The following is a 15,460-nucleotide window of genomic DNA, read 5'->3' as shown; positions in this document are numbered from 1 at the left end:
GGCCTGCGGGCGGTGCCCAGCCCCCAGACACTGAAGACACGACGCGTGCCTATCAGTGAGCGAGATTACCCGGGCGCACTGGGTGCACTTCTTGAAGCTGCTGGGAGACTTCGATGACATGGGCGGAAAAATCACGCCGGCGAAATCAAAACTCGTAATTGCGGTAAAGGCACCAAAAAGAGGGAGAGAAAAAAAAAAAAAAAAACTCGAACCAAGGCCTCAAAAGGGCCTACCCCGAAAACGAAAGTAAACTTAACGGGGCAAAAAACTGGAAATACGGGAAGGGAAAAAGACCGAAAAGGTCTCTCTCCAAAATCCCTTTTTTTTTTTTTTTTTTTTTTTTTTTAACAGTAGCGAAAAGCCAAAAGACGTGCGAGGGTCAACTTAAGGGGCGCGAACGGCGTAATACGACCGTCCCGAGCGCCAACAAAAGAAGACTGATGAACACGAGCCGGTTCGGGTGGGAATACGGCCGCACATGCGCGGTGCGCATTGGCACGCGAGGACTAGCAAAGACCTTTGCTAGTGAAGTTTCCGATTGGAGGGGCTGCCGTGGACGTCACCCATCAGTGACGTGCTATATGCATTCACATAACTTTTTACCTCCGCACGCTTTATGCATGTGCATGTTATGCCAGTTTATTTTTACCAATTGCATACTTGAAAGAGTAAGGGAAGCAGTTGTGTTAACAATGGCAATTATAATTTTTGTCCTGGGCTTGAAATGAAATGAAACCCATGAATAGATTTGGACAATATAGCAACTTCAGCCACTGCACTAATGCATAGCTATAAATGATATAACAATATTATTGAGAAACAAATTACAATATAACAAACTTTTAGCCCACTTTATAGCTAGCTAGAATAGCCAGAATTACCAGTAGGTGTATTTATCTAACAAGGCATACCACAAAGATCAACAAATGTAAACTCCACACAGATAACCAGAATTGTCTTATAACTTTTGCTTGTTACACTATTATCATGTTTTATCATTATCATGTTACCCAAGATCCCTCTGTAATACTAAATGTCTATTTTCTCATATATTTCCACCATTCATGATGTATTTGTAAGCCACATTGAGCCTGCAAAGAGGTGGGAAAATGTGGGATACAAATGCAATAAATAAATAAATAAATGTCCTCAAAGGCAAAAATAACAACCTTAATCATCCTCTTCACCAGAGGACGCCTCAAAACCTTCAAAGTCAGTGTCATTTTCACTATCATTGAAATACTGAAGTGTTGCCTGCAGACTTTCTACTGGAATGACCCTATCAAGCATGGTCATCACTGTCTTCTTTGAACTGCTGTTGATCTGATATTCCAGCTCTTTAAGAACTGTTTCAAATTGTTTCTGGCTTTATTTTGTTCTATGCTGTTGTCAGGTTCTCAGGTTCAGAGCCCGCGGGGCCGGGCTCTGGAGCAAATGTGAGCCCTTGGGCTGCTGACGAGGAGCGACAGCAGCAGGCAAAACCCACTAACCACCGGGCAAGCACACCGGCACCGGCAGGACTGCAGGCACCGCCCAGCGAGCCGGAACACACGGACTGGAGGACACTGGACTGGAACACTGGACTGGAATCCCCCAACTGGAGGACACTGGACTAGAACACTTGACTGGAACACACCGGACCGGAACACACTGGACTGGAGCACCCTGGACTGGTCCGTACAGCTTCACCTGCACTTAGCCACTGCCCCCCAAGGGTTCGAGTGGCCGGCAGGACTTACTGGATAACACAGGGACCAGGATACTCGAACAAGCTTGCAACAGAAGTGCTCCTAAATCCTAAACTAAGTGTTCTTAACAGTAAACTAACAGACCTAAGCACTAAACTAACAGCAGCGCTACTAAGCGCTACACTAACAGCAGTGCTACTAAGCACTACACAAACAGAAGGACTTCCAAAGCCCTATACTAACAGGAGTGCTCACCAATAGCACCACTAGGAAAAGCAGGGGAGCCACAGGGAAATAGCAGGGAACCTAAACACAAACTAGCACAGGTGCTCCTAAGCACCAAGCACAACAGCTCTACAACCCTAAACTAACTATGGTGCTCCTAAGCACCAAACTACCAGCAGAGCTCCTAGCACTAAAAGGGAAGACAGGAGAGCCAAAAGGGAAAAAACAGGGAAGCTAAACACAGACTACAGCAGTGCTTCCAAAGCCCCAAACCCAGAAGTGCTTCCAAAGCACCAAACCCAGAAGTGCTTCTAAAGCACCAAACCCAGAAGTGCTACTAAAGCACCAATCACAGAAATGCTTCCAAAGCACCAAAAGGGAAAGCAGGGGAGCCACAAGGGAAAAGCAGGGAAGCTAACACAGATCAAAAGTGCACACAGCACTACCACTAACCTGGACCTAAAGCAAACGACTAAGCAAACGTTGCAAAGGCCCTGCCTGATGATGTCACCACTACCAGACACAGGCAGGCAGCATACTGAAACAGAGCTAGAGCTAACTCAGGCTTAACCCCCACAGCTGCAGTATAGCAGAGCAATTAGGCACGCTGGAAGCAACCAGCACACAGAGGCAGCTAGCTCAGGTAACACACACAGCTGCAGTATAGTAAAGCAATTAGAGTCATGCTGCTGGAAGCAGCCAGCACAGAGAGACAGAGCTAGCTCAGAAAGGACAGAAGAAACAGAAGCCAGCTAAGAAGCTGACCACCAGAAATAAGGTAAGTTTGAGAGGGGTTCTGACCACAATCATGACAACTGTGACCACCCATTTGCATATTTCCGTGTATGTGGTTTGTCTCAAGCACCCAGCTGGAATGAAAGTATGCATTCCTGTCTGCATTCATTCTTCCCTTTCAGACCATACAAACATCTTAAATGGGCAATTCACTGCTATATCAAAGGGCTGCAGTTTACAAGTGATGGCTCCAGAAATAACAGCAATGTGTGCCCCAGCAGAACTGATCACCTTCTAAACAATTCTTTATGAGATGCCATAGCAAGGATTTCTTCAAAAAGAAGCCACCTGGCTTTGCCCTAAAGCATTTCTCAATCCAATTACATCCTATCGCTACCAATCCATACTTATTGCAGTGGACCACCACACCACTGGATAATCAATCATTCTCGCTGCATGGTTACTAAATTAAGAGCAGCTTCAGTTTATCGCCATTTGCAGCACAGGCAAGGACAATTGTAAAGCAGGTCCTCTCGTGCCCTGTAGTAGCAATGGTAAGAATTTTGCTGCTTGCTGCTGCTACTGTTCTTGTGGCTGGTGTGTCAAATGACATAAGTGCCTCATCCATGTCAACTACATCTATAGGTGTGATGCCCAATTTGGATATTTCATCTGCAACACACTTTCTAAAATCCATCTTATTTTACTCCCAGTCATTTGGAAGGCGCTGATCTACACTGGGCCACATTCTGACAGAATTTCTTTTCATAAAATTTTCCAATCTATGTAAAACCAGCTTTAAAATCCTGGATGCTTTTTTCATTTGCCAGAAGCTTGACTTTCATCTGGATCACCACAGTGGAAAAAGCCCAATTATTTTCCCTTCACGCCAGGATCCATTCCTTTAAGTCATTCTCCAATTGAGCCAATCTTGTTTTGGGGCCATGGCATGCACGCTTTTGGAAGTTTTTTTTTTTTCTAGTTCAAATGTCTCCTTCTTCCATTCACAAAGGGAGGTTTTGCCAACCTCAAATTCTCTAGCTGTTGTTGGTTTCCTCTATTCTAGCAATGACTTTCAATTTAAATTCTGCAGTATAGGACTTGCATTTTGGTCTAGGCATGGTATCCTATAAGGCCCATTTACAAAAATGGATTAGGCATAGACTGGATAAAAATTATCAAACAAATTCCTTTCTCTGTATTTGTGTGTAGAATAAATTTCCTTGAACCCACTCGACCTCTTTTAATCTCAAACAAAACATGTTACCAACTATGCCTTCCCCCCTCCTTGTAATAGAATCAACGTGCTTGAAAATCATCCAATAGCAAAACATCTGACTTTTTGATATTAAAAATATATGCTGAGAAAACATGTTACAAACACTGCCCTCCCCTTCCATGTTCAAGGCTTACTGTGGCTGACAGTGTGAAAACCAAAATGTATGCAACTTGTCTCTGCATGGCTCCAGTCTTCACAGCGTGGATGCATTATATCCATGCATTTGCTGAATGTATACGTCATTTCTGTTTTCAGCACAATAGCACATTATCCCCTGGATTCCATATATGGCACTCAAAATTGCACAAGCAAATTTGGGTGTGCAATTTGAGTAATAAGCCAATAATTGGGCACTAACAATTATTGATGTTAATTAGCAATAATCTTGATTTACACGCGCATCTTGTCAAGCACTATTCTATAAAGATGAATGGATAAATCTTTTATCAAACAACTGAAAAGGGGTCGTGGCCATGGTAGGGGCATGGGCAGGTAGGGGCGTTCACCAGCGCTGCACACAGAATTATAAAATTCAGGGGATCCACACCTAATTTATGCATGAGGATTTTCACCAGGTTTCAGTTGGTATAAATCATTCCAAAAGTTTATAGAATAATGCTTAGCAAGTATTTTTTTCAGTGCCCAAATTTGAATGTCATTTACTGAAGCTAGTCCTTTGAGTGCATTATATGCACGTATGTATTACTCACATATGGAACTTCTGCACATTATATGCATGAAAGTACAGTACTAACTTGGCATAAATTTAAGAAGGGCAGCAGAATGGCAACTGATTTTGATTCTGCAAATTATTTATTCCATTTAGCATAACTGTATGGTCCAAAGACAACATCTCAAGCTAACGTCTGTTAACAAACATGGGTGATTTTAATTATATATTTTTTAAACTGCTGAGAACTGCTTCTGTGCTATCTCGCTGAAAGGCCATTCATTTTCCTATTCTACTAGAACAACTGGAGGACCATCCCCTTGCATAAGCCACAATAAATCTATATCTAGTGTATATGCCTTCCTATGCTTGGCCTGTTACTAAGGGCTAAGCCTAAGGCCTGTACTGTCAGTTTGGTTCTCACATGTTAGCCTACTAACTCAGCATCTTGTGTAACAATCATTGCTTTCTCAGGAGCTGAGAACTGACACTTCATAACTTTTGTTTGCAGCTATGTTTTTCATATAAGGTGGATGTAACCTTGGCAGTTGCTGACAGGGAAGATAGACAGAGAGAGGACACAAGGGTATTGTTCTGGTTGTTCACGCAGAACTCATAAGTAATTAGCCAATGGCCAACAAGTGTGCATGTGCACACAACGTCAGGAGAGACTGATATACCCATATATAGAAGAGGCTACTTTCTGATTCTAGTTTGGGAAAAGTCACATAATTTCTGGGAAAGCAGAACTTGTAACAGTATATACTAGTAAAACAGGCCTGTTTCTGACACAAATACATAGTAACATAGTAGATGACGGCAGAAAAAGACCTGCACGGTCCATCTAGTCTGCCCACGATAAACTCATATGTGTATACCTTACCCTGATTTGTACCTGTCTTTTCCAGGGCACAGCCGTATAAATCTGTGCAGCAGTATTTCCCATCTCCCAACCACCAGTCCCTCCTCCCATCACCGGCTCCGGCACAGACCCCGTATAAAAAGTCTGCCCTCCCCCATCCTAGCCTCTCAACCACCAACCCCTCTTCCCCCTGCCACCCAATTTCAGTTAAGCTTCTGTGGATCCATTCCTTCTGCACAGGATTCCTTTATGCCTGTCCCACGCATGCTTGAATTCCGTTACCGTTTTCATCTCCACCACCTCCCGCGGGAGGGCATTCCAAGCGTTCACCACCCTCTCCGTGAAGAAATACTTCCTGACATCTTTCCTGAGTCTGCCCCCCTTCAATCTCATTTCATGTCCTCTCGTTCTACCGCCTTCCCATCTCCGGAAAAGATTCGTTTGCGGATTAATACCTTTCAAATATTTGAACGTCTGTATCATATCACCCCTGTTCCTCCTTTCCTCCAGAGTATACATGTTCAGGTCAGCAAGCCTCTCTTCATACGTCTTGGAACGCAACTCCCATACCATCCTCGTAGCTTTTCTTTGCACCGCTTCCATTTTTTTAACATCCTTCGCAAGGTACGGCCTCCAAAACTGAACACAATACTCCAGGTGGGGCCTCACCAACGTCTTATACAGGGGCATTAAAACCTCCTTTTTTCTGCTGGTCACACCTCTCTCTATACAGCCTAGCAACCTTCTCGCTACGGCCACCGCCTTGTCGCACTGTTTCATCGCCTTCAGGTCCTCAGATACTATCACCCCAAGATCCCTCTCCCCGTCCGTGTCTATCAGGCTCTCCCCACCTAACACATACGCCTCCCTTGGATTTCTACTCCCTAAGTGCATCACTTTGCATTTCTTCGCATTGAATTTTAATTGCCAAACGTTAGACCATTTTTCCAGCTTCTTCAGATCTTTTTTCATGTTTTTCACTCCCTCCGGGGTGTCCACTCTGTTGCAAATCTTGGTGTCATCCGCAAAAAGGCAAACTTTACCTTGTAACTCTTCGGCAATGTCACTCACAAATATATTGAACAGAATGGGCCCCAGCACCGATCCCTGAGGCACTCCACTACTCACCTTTCCCTCCTCCGAGCGAACTCCATTTACCACCACCCTCTGGCGTCTGCCCGTCAACCAGTTCCTAATCCAGTTTACCACTTCGGGTCCTATCTTCAGCCCTTCAAATGAAACGGGCGCTAGCAAGGTTTTTCTCTGAGTGTGTGTGTGTGTGAGAGAGAGAGAGAATGAGTGAGAGACAGAGTGTGTGTGTGTGAGAGAGAATGAGTGAGAGACAGAGTGTGAGAGAGAGAGAGAGAGTATGTGAGACACAGAGAGTGAGTGAGTGTGTGTGAGGGGCTCCGAGTTCAATGACCCCTCCTTCCCTGAGTTCCAGCCCCCCCCTTCCATCCGAGGTGCAGGCCCCCCTCCCTCCCCTCTCCGAGTTCTTGGCCCCCCCCTTCCCTCCGAGTTCCATGCCCCCCCTCCCTCTCCTCCCCAGCGTGTTCCATGCCTCCCTTTCCTCGGAGTGTGTATGTTTGAGAGAGAGCGTGTAGGTGAGAGATGGAGTGTGTATGTGAGAGAGAATGAGTGAGAGAGAGAGAGACAGAGTGTGTGTGTGTGTGTGTCAAGAGAGAGAGAGAGAGTGTGTGAGAGAGACAGAGAGTGAGTGTGTGTGTGTGTATGTGTGAGAAAGTGAAGCCTTCAAGCCTTGAAGCATTCGTGCGCTCTGTAAGGCTCCATCTCCTCAATTGACGACACGTAGTTCCGGAACGTTGCAGGAATGCTTCAAGGCTTGAAGGCTTCACTTTCTCAGCTTCAGAACGTTGGAGGTGCGCTTTATTATATAGGATGTAATGTCTGAGAGGTGTGAGCTGAGCAGTCCTTGTCTTTCAGGATGCGCATTGCTGACTCACAACTTGCTCCAGGGAAGAGAACTATTGTTTGTATTTTTGGCTCTGTAAGATACTAATAAAGGTAATTTACTGGCTGCACCTAACGGAGTCTAAGTTCTCTTTCTTATCTGTGATTTCCGGAAATACACACTAGTAAGCAAACACAGTAAATGATAAGGGAAAGGGGATGGGGATTTGATATACAGCCTTTATGTGGTTATAATCAAAATGGTTTACATATTATATACAGATTTTTGTACCTGGGGCAATGGAAGGTTAAGTGACTTGGCCAGAGTGGGAACTTGAAACCAGTTTCCCTGGTTCTCAAGCCAATGCACTATTAGGCTACTCCTCCACTCCAGAAAAAGACTAGCATTGCCCATCTAGTCTTCTCAACAACATTGTTGTTAGGGTTGTAACTGCTGCTACATGCAAAGTTTTTCCCCTCTATGCTTTGATTCCAAAAACTCTTGATATATAGAGATCCTCTGTGATAGTCCCATGCTTTATTGAATTCTATCACTATTTTTGTTTCCACCACCTCCACTGGGTAGACATTCTAAGTATCTTCTACCCTTTCCATGAAAAAATATTTCCTGATGTTTCTGTTAAAAGTTTCCTCTTCTCTCTTTTAAGCAATAGTCTTTGTAATTGCTAAAGCTCGTCTGCTTTATACATGTTTTCCTGGAAAGACAGTGGATCGGTGACAAATGAAATTCTATTGTAGTTTACAGAGTTTGTTATTATACCTCTTGCAAACCATAATTCAGAGGATGCCTTAATTCAGCATGAAATTTGTTAGTATTTGCTAAGGTCTGCAATGTCATCAACAAAGTCCATTGACCCACTTGACTGTTGTAATGGGCAATCGTGGCAACATATACTTATTGTTTTGGAACATGGCTCCTGAACAAGTAACCCAGCAGAACCAAACCCTCCAACATGATCTACACAAGGCTCTACTAGTACTTCCAACCCTCACAAAAACAACAAGAGGGGCTTGGCAGCTAAGCGCTAATCTGGCCCTAAATGTGTGAGCTCACTATATATTTTTATTCCTCCCCTCCAGCTTTCTCTCTTCTTCCTCTCTCCACACGAGTCCTGATCTAGTTTCTGTTTCTCTAACCCCTCTTTCATTCCATGTAAATCCTACATATCCCCCTAACCAGGAGTAGCCTAGTGGTTAGTGCAGTGGACTTTGATCCTGGGGAACTGAGTTCGATTCCCACTGCAGCTCCTTGTGACTCTGGGCAAGTCACTTAACCCTCCATTGCCCCTGGTACAAAATAAGTACCTGAATATATGTAAACCGCTTTGAATGTAGTTGCAAAAACCTCAGAAAGGTAGTATATCAAGTCCCATTTCCCTTTCCCTTATCCCCAACCCCGAGCTCCTCCCGCAGTTCTCCTTACTTCATATGGTCACCAGCTGTATTGCTGTAATAGTAGCAACCCACATGGGCAGTCTTCTGCCAGTATCAGGGGCCTTTGCTCTGATGCTGGGGAGATGCTGGACTCACGCGGAGGGGAGATTAGAGACAGAAACCAGAGTAGGACTTTTGCTGAGAGGGGAGGAAGGGAGAGATGGGGGAAAGACCCCAATGCCAGCAAAAAACTACAAAATTTATGAATATAACGTGGGCGCATTATACGCATTTTTACATGCTCATGCAATTTATGCACATTACTACCCCCCCCCCCCAGATTTTATATAGCGCACCTAGAGATCCATGCCAAAATCCAAGCATATTCTGTAACAACGTGCACAACTTAATTGGCCTTAACAAGCCAATCAGTGTTGATAATAGCACTTAAGCAATAAAGTGAATGATACATACCTGTAGCAGGTGTTCTCCGAGGACGGCAGGCTGACTGTTCTCACGACTGGGTGACGTCCGCGGCAGCCCCCACCAACCGGAAGAAGCTTCGCGGGCGGTCCGCACGCAGGGCACGCCCACCGCGCATGCGCGGCCGTCTTCCCGCCCGTGCGCGACCGTTCCCGCCAGTTGAATGACAAGCAAAAATGATGAAAACGCAACTCCAAAGGGGAGGAGGGAGGGTAGGTGAGAACAATCAGCCTGCTGTCCTCGGAGAACACCTGCTACAGGTATGTATCATTCACTTTCTCCGAGGACAAGCAGGCTGCTTGTTCTCACGACTGGGGTATCCCTAGCTCTCAGGCTCACTCAAAACAAGAACCCAGGTCAATTGAACCTCGCAACGGCGAGGATACAACAGAAAATTGACCTACGAAGAACAACTAACAGAGTGCAGCCTGACCAGAATAAATGTAGGTCCTGGAGGGTGGAGTTGGATTTACACCCCAAACAGATTCTGCAGCACCGACTGCCCGAACCGACTGTCGCGTCGGGTATCCTGCTGGAGGCAGTAATGTGATGTGAATGTGTGGACAGATGACCACGTCGCAGCTTTGCAGATCTCTTCAATAGTGGCTGACTTCAAGTGGGCCACTGACGCTGACATGGCTCTAACACTATGAGCCGTGACATGACAACTAACTGAGAGTGCAGCCTGACCAGAATAAATGCGGGTCCTGGAGGTGGAGTTGGATTTACACCCCAAACAGATTCTGCAGCACCGACTGCCCGAACCGACTGTCGCGTCGGGTATCCTGCTGGAGGCAATAATGTGATGTGAATGTGTGGACAGATGACCACGTCGCAGCCTTGCAAATCTCTTCAATAGTGGCTGACTTCAAGTGGGCCACTGACGCTGCCATGGCTCTAACACTATGAGCCGTGACATGACCCTCAAGAGCCAGCCCAGCCTGGGCGTAAGTGAAGGAAATGCAATCTGGTAGCCAATTGGAGATGGTGCGTTTCCCGACAGCGACCCCCTTCCTATTGGGGTCGAAAGAAATAAACAATTGGGCGGACTGTCTGTTGGGCTGTGTCCGCTCCAAGTAGAAGGCCAATGCTCTCTTGCAGTCCAATGTGTGCAACTGACGTTCAGCAGGGCGGGTATGCGGCCTAGGGAAGAATGTTGGCAAGACAATTGACTGGTTAAGATGGAACTCCGACACCACCTTCGGCAGGAACTTTGGGTGGGTGCGGAGCACTACTCTGTTGTGATGAAATTTGGTATATGGAGCATGAGCTACCAGGGCTTGAAGCTCACTGACCCTACGAGCTGAAGTAACTGCCACCAAGAAAATGACCTTCCAGGTCAAGTACTTCAGATGGCAGGTATTCAGTGGCTCAAAAGGAGGTTTCATCAGCTGGGTGAGGACGACGTTGAGATCCCATGACACTGCAGGAGGCTTGATCGGGGGCTTTGACAAAAGCAAGCCTCTCATGAATCGAACGACTAAAGGCTCTCCAGAGATGGCTTTACCTTCCACACGATAATGGTAAGCACTAATCGCACTAAGGTGATTCCTTACTGAGTTGGTCTTGAGGCCAGACTCAGATAAGTGCAGAAGGTATTCAAGCAGGTTCTGTGCAGGGCAAGAACGAGGTTCTAGGGCCTTGCTCTCACACCAAACGACAAACCTCCTCCACTTGAAAAAGTAACTCTTTTTAGTGGAATCCTTCCTAGAGGCAAGCAAGACACGGGAGACACCCTCAGACAGACCCAACGCAGCGAAGTCTACGCCCTCAACATCCAGGCCGTGAGAGCCAGAGACTGAAGGTTGGGGTGCAGCAACGCTCTGTCGTTCTGCGAAATGAGAGTCGGAAAACACTCCAATCTCCACGGTTCTTCTGAGGACAACTCCAGAAGAAGAGGGAACCAGATCTGACGGGGCCAAAAGGGCGCGATCAGAATCATGGTGCCGTGGTCTTGCTTGAGCTTCAGTAAGGTCTTCCCCACCAAATGTATGGGAGGATAAGCATACAGGAGGCCGGTCCCCCAATGGAGAAAGGCATCCGACGCTAGCCTGCCGTGTGTCTGAAGGCTGGAACAGAACAGAAGCAGCTTGTGGTTGGTCTGAGAGGCGAAAAGGTCCACCAAGGGGGTGCCCCACTCTCGGAAGATCTTGCGTACCACTCTGAAATGGAGCGACCACTCGTGCGGTTGCATGACTCTGCTCAGTCTGTCGGCCAGACTGTTGTTTACGCCTGCCAGGTACGTGGCTTGGAGGAGCATGCCGAACTGGCAAGCCCAACGCCACATCCCGACGGCTTCCTGACACAGGGGGCGAGATCCGGTGCCCCCCTGCTTGTTGACATAATACATTGCAACCTGATTGTCTGTCCGAATTTGGATAATTTGACAGGACAGCCGATCTCTGAAAGCCTCCAGTGCGTTCCAGATCGCTCGGAGCTCCAGGAGGTTGATCTGAAGATCCTTTTCCTGGAGGGACCACAGTCCCTGGGTGTGAAGCCCATCGACATGAGCTCCCCACCCCAGGCGAGATGCATCCGTTATCAGCACTTTCGTGGGCTGCGGAATTTGGAATGGACGTCCCAGGGTCAAATTGGTCCGAACGGTCCACCAGAGCAGTGAAGTGCGGCAACAGGTGGAGAGGCGGATGACATCTTCTAGATTCCCGGTGGCTTGAAACCACTGGGAAGCTAGGGTCCATTGAGCAGATCTCATGTGAAGACGAGCCATGGGAGTCACATGGACTGTGGAGGCCATATGACCCAGAAGTCTCAACATCTGGCGAGCTGTGACCTGCTGAGACGCTCTGGTCTGCGAAGCCAGAGACAGGAGGTTGTTGGCCCTCGCTTCGGGAAGGAAGGCCCGAGCCGTCTGGGTATTCAGCAGAGCTCCTATGAATTCCAGAGACTGTGTTGGCTGGAGATGGGACTTTGGGTAATTTATCACAAACCCCAGCAGCTCCAGGAGTTGAATAGTGCACTGCATAGACCGGAGGGCTCCCGCCTCCGAGGTGTTCTTGACCAGCCAATCGTCGAGATATGGGAACACGTGCACTCCCAGCTTGCGTAGATACGCCGCTACCACCACGAGGCACTTTGTAAACACTCGTGGGGCAGAGGCGAGCCCAAAGGGCAGCACACAATACTGAAAGTGCCGTGTCCCCAGGCGGAATCTGAGATACTGTCTGTGAGCTGGCAGTATCGGGATGTGAGTGTATGCGTCCTTTAAATCCAGGGAACATAGCCAATCATTTTTCTGAATCATTGGCAGAAGGGTGCCCAAGGAAAGCATCCTGAACTTTTCCTTGACCAGGAATTTGTTCAGGCCTCTCAGGTCTAGGATGGGACGCATCTCCCCTGTTTTCTTTTCCACAAGGAAGTACCTGGAATAGAATCCCTGCCCTTCCTGCCCGGGTGGTACGGGCTCGACCGCATTGGCGCTGAGAAGGGCGGAGAGTTCCTCTGCAAGTACCTGCTTGTAATGGGAGCTAAAGGATTGAGCTCCCGGAGGACAATTTGGTGGCAGGGAGGCCAAATTCAGGGCGTATCCGCACCGCGCTATTTGGAGAACCCACTGGTCGGAGGTTATGAGAGGCCACCTTTGATGAAAAAATTTTAACCTCCCTCCGACCGGCAGATCGTCCGGTACGGACACTTTGAGGGCGGCTATGTTCCCGTGGATCCAGTCAAAAACCCGTCCCCGGCTTTTGCTGTGGAGGCGCAGGGGGCTGCTTAGGCGCACGCTGTTGACGAGAACGAGCGCGCTGGGGCTGTCCCTGTGCCTGACGAGGCCTTCGGGCTGGCTGGGTGTACCTACGCTTGGCAAAAGAATAGGGCACAGCCTGCCGTGCCCGGGAAAAACGTCCACCTGCTGAAGTGGATGCTGAAGGTGCCCGGTGGGAGAGCTTGTCGAGGGCGGTTTCCCGCTGATGCAGTTGGTCCACCAGCTGCTCAACCTTCTCACCAAAAATATTATCCCCCTGGCAAGGGACGTCGGCTAGTCTCTGCTGGGTGCGGTTGTCCAGGTCAGAGGCACGCAGCCATGAGAGCCTGCGCATCACTATACCCTGGGCCGCAGCACGAGATGCCACGTCACAGGTGTCATAGATACCCCTGGACAGGAACTTTCTGCACGCCTTCAGCTGCCTGACCACCTCCTGAAAAGGCCTGGACTGCTCCGGCGGGAGCTTGTCAACCAGGTCCGCCAGTTGCTTCACATTGTTCCGCATGTGGATGCTCGTGTAGAGCTGGTAAGATTGGATGCGGGTCACGAGCATGGAAGATTGGTAGGCCTTCCTCCCAAACGAGTCCAGAGTGCGAGACTCCCGCCCCGGGGGCGCCGAGGCGGTATCCCTCGAACTCCGTGCCCTCTTGAGAGCAGAATCCACGACCGCCGAGTCATGAGGCAATTGGGGCCGCATTAACTCTGGGTCCGAGTGAATTCTGTACTGTGACTCTGCTTTCTTTGGGATGGTGGAATTAGATAATGGTCGCATCCAGTTCCGAAGCAGTGTCTCCTTAAGGACATTGTGCAACGGCACCGTGGAGGAATCTCTAGGTGGTGATGGATAGTCGAGGACCTCGAGCATCTCAGCCCTCGGCTCATCCACAGAGACCACGAGGAAGGGAATGCAAATAGACATGTCCCTGACAAAGGAGGCAAAGGAGAGGCTCTCAGGAGGCGAGAGCTTCCTCTCTGGTGAAGGCGTGGGGTCAGAGGGAAGGCCCACAGACTCCTCTAAGGAGAAATATCTGGGGTCCTCCTCTTCCCCCCACGAGGCCTCTTCCTCGGTATCGGACATAAGCTCATGCAGCTGAGTCCTCAACCGGGCCCGGCTCGACGTCGAGGCACCGAGGTCTCGGTGTCGTCGAGCGGTGGACTCCCGCGCCGGCGGGGACGAAGCTCCTTCCATCGACGTCGACGGGGACTCCACCTGCGTGGCGGTCGAGACCGGCGTCGAAGGCCTCGGCACCGGGCTAGAGCTCGCCGGCGCCACAGTCAACGGCGCCGAGGGTGCAAGCACCCCCGGCGCCAGCACAGCCTGGCGCATCAGCCCTTCCAGGATCCCCAGAAGGATGGCTCGGAGGCACTCGTCCAGGCCCGCTGTCGGGAAAGACGGGGGGGCCGGTAGAGGCGTCGGTGCCGGAAGCTGCTCGGGTCCAGGAGACTGCACCGAAGTGCTGGGACCCTGACGCGTCGGTACCTCCACTACCGAGGGGGACCTTTCCTCTCGAGGTGGACGCTTCGGCGTCGACTCCTCTCCGGCACCGAGGGCCGGGCACACCGATGGGGACCGATGACGGTGCTTCTTCTGTTTTTTGTGGTGCCCGTCATCGGCACCAGGTGGAACGGAGGAGGAGGAGGTCGATCCCCCTCGATCTAGAGGAGCCGGGTCAGACAGGGTTCGGTCCCGAGGGCCATGAGCAGAGGGAGTGACCGGGGACGATTGCCCACGAGGCCTCTCACCACTACCGTCACCAGAGGACCGGCGGGCCGACGGGACCTGTACTCCTGGGGTCGATGCCATCGGTGCCGATTTCGCGGACATCGATACCGGTACCGAAGAACCGGCCGTCGATACCGATGCCGTCGAGGTCGACGTCGAGGGGCCGGCGCAAGTTCCAAAAAGACGGTCCCGAAGAACTTGCCTCGCAACCTGAGTCCGTTTCCGGAGACCAAGACACAAAGAACACGACTTGATATCGTGCCCCGGCCCGAGGCACTGGAGGCACCAAGCGTGGGTGTCGGTGTGCGAGATAGGCCGGCCGCACCGACCACACTTCTTAAATCCACTCGGGACCTTCGAGGACATCGACGGAAAAATCGCGTCGGCGAAGTTAAAGTCGTCGATGGTGGCGGTAAATCACACCTCGAAAAATAAATCGACCGCGCGGCCACAAGGCCGCAACGCGACGCCCCCGCTAGAAAACGAGGGAAAATTCAGCGCGTTCTCTTCTTTTTTTTTTTTAAGAAAAAAAGTTTTGAAGGCGCGCGACAACAATAAACAGAAAATAAGCGAAGATTCGCGGCCAACGCGACGGTTTTCCGGGGCTGACTAAGAGAGAGCGGCGACGCACGACTCTCTCCAGCGCGGAAAAGAAAAGACTGGCGGGAACGGTCGCGCACGGGCGGGAAGACGGCCGCGCATGCGCGGTGGGCGTGCCCTGCGTGCAGACCGCCCGCGAAGCTTCTTCCGGTTGGTGGGGGCTGCCGC

At 49.5% G+C, this 15,460-nt stretch overlaps 1 protein-coding gene across 2 annotated transcripts in view; it reads right to left on the bottom strand.

The window, feature by feature from the left end:
- LOC115474227 (tRNA (cytosine(34)-C(5))-methyltransferase-like) overlaps positions 1-15,460 on the bottom strand; it is a 358,438-nt gene that overhangs the window by 272,254 nt on the left and 70,724 nt on the right. The gene's annotated exons all lie outside the window — the stretch shown is intronic.

Source organism: Microcaecilia unicolor, chromosome 1 (assembly GCF_901765095.1).
Source record: "Microcaecilia unicolor chromosome 1, aMicUni1.1, whole genome shotgun sequence".
Lineage (NCBI taxonomy): Eukaryota > Metazoa > Chordata > Amphibia > Gymnophiona > Siphonopidae > Microcaecilia > Microcaecilia unicolor.
The sequence above is the reverse complement of the archived record's forward strand: the minus strand, read 5'-3'. Positions and strand labels throughout refer to the sequence as shown.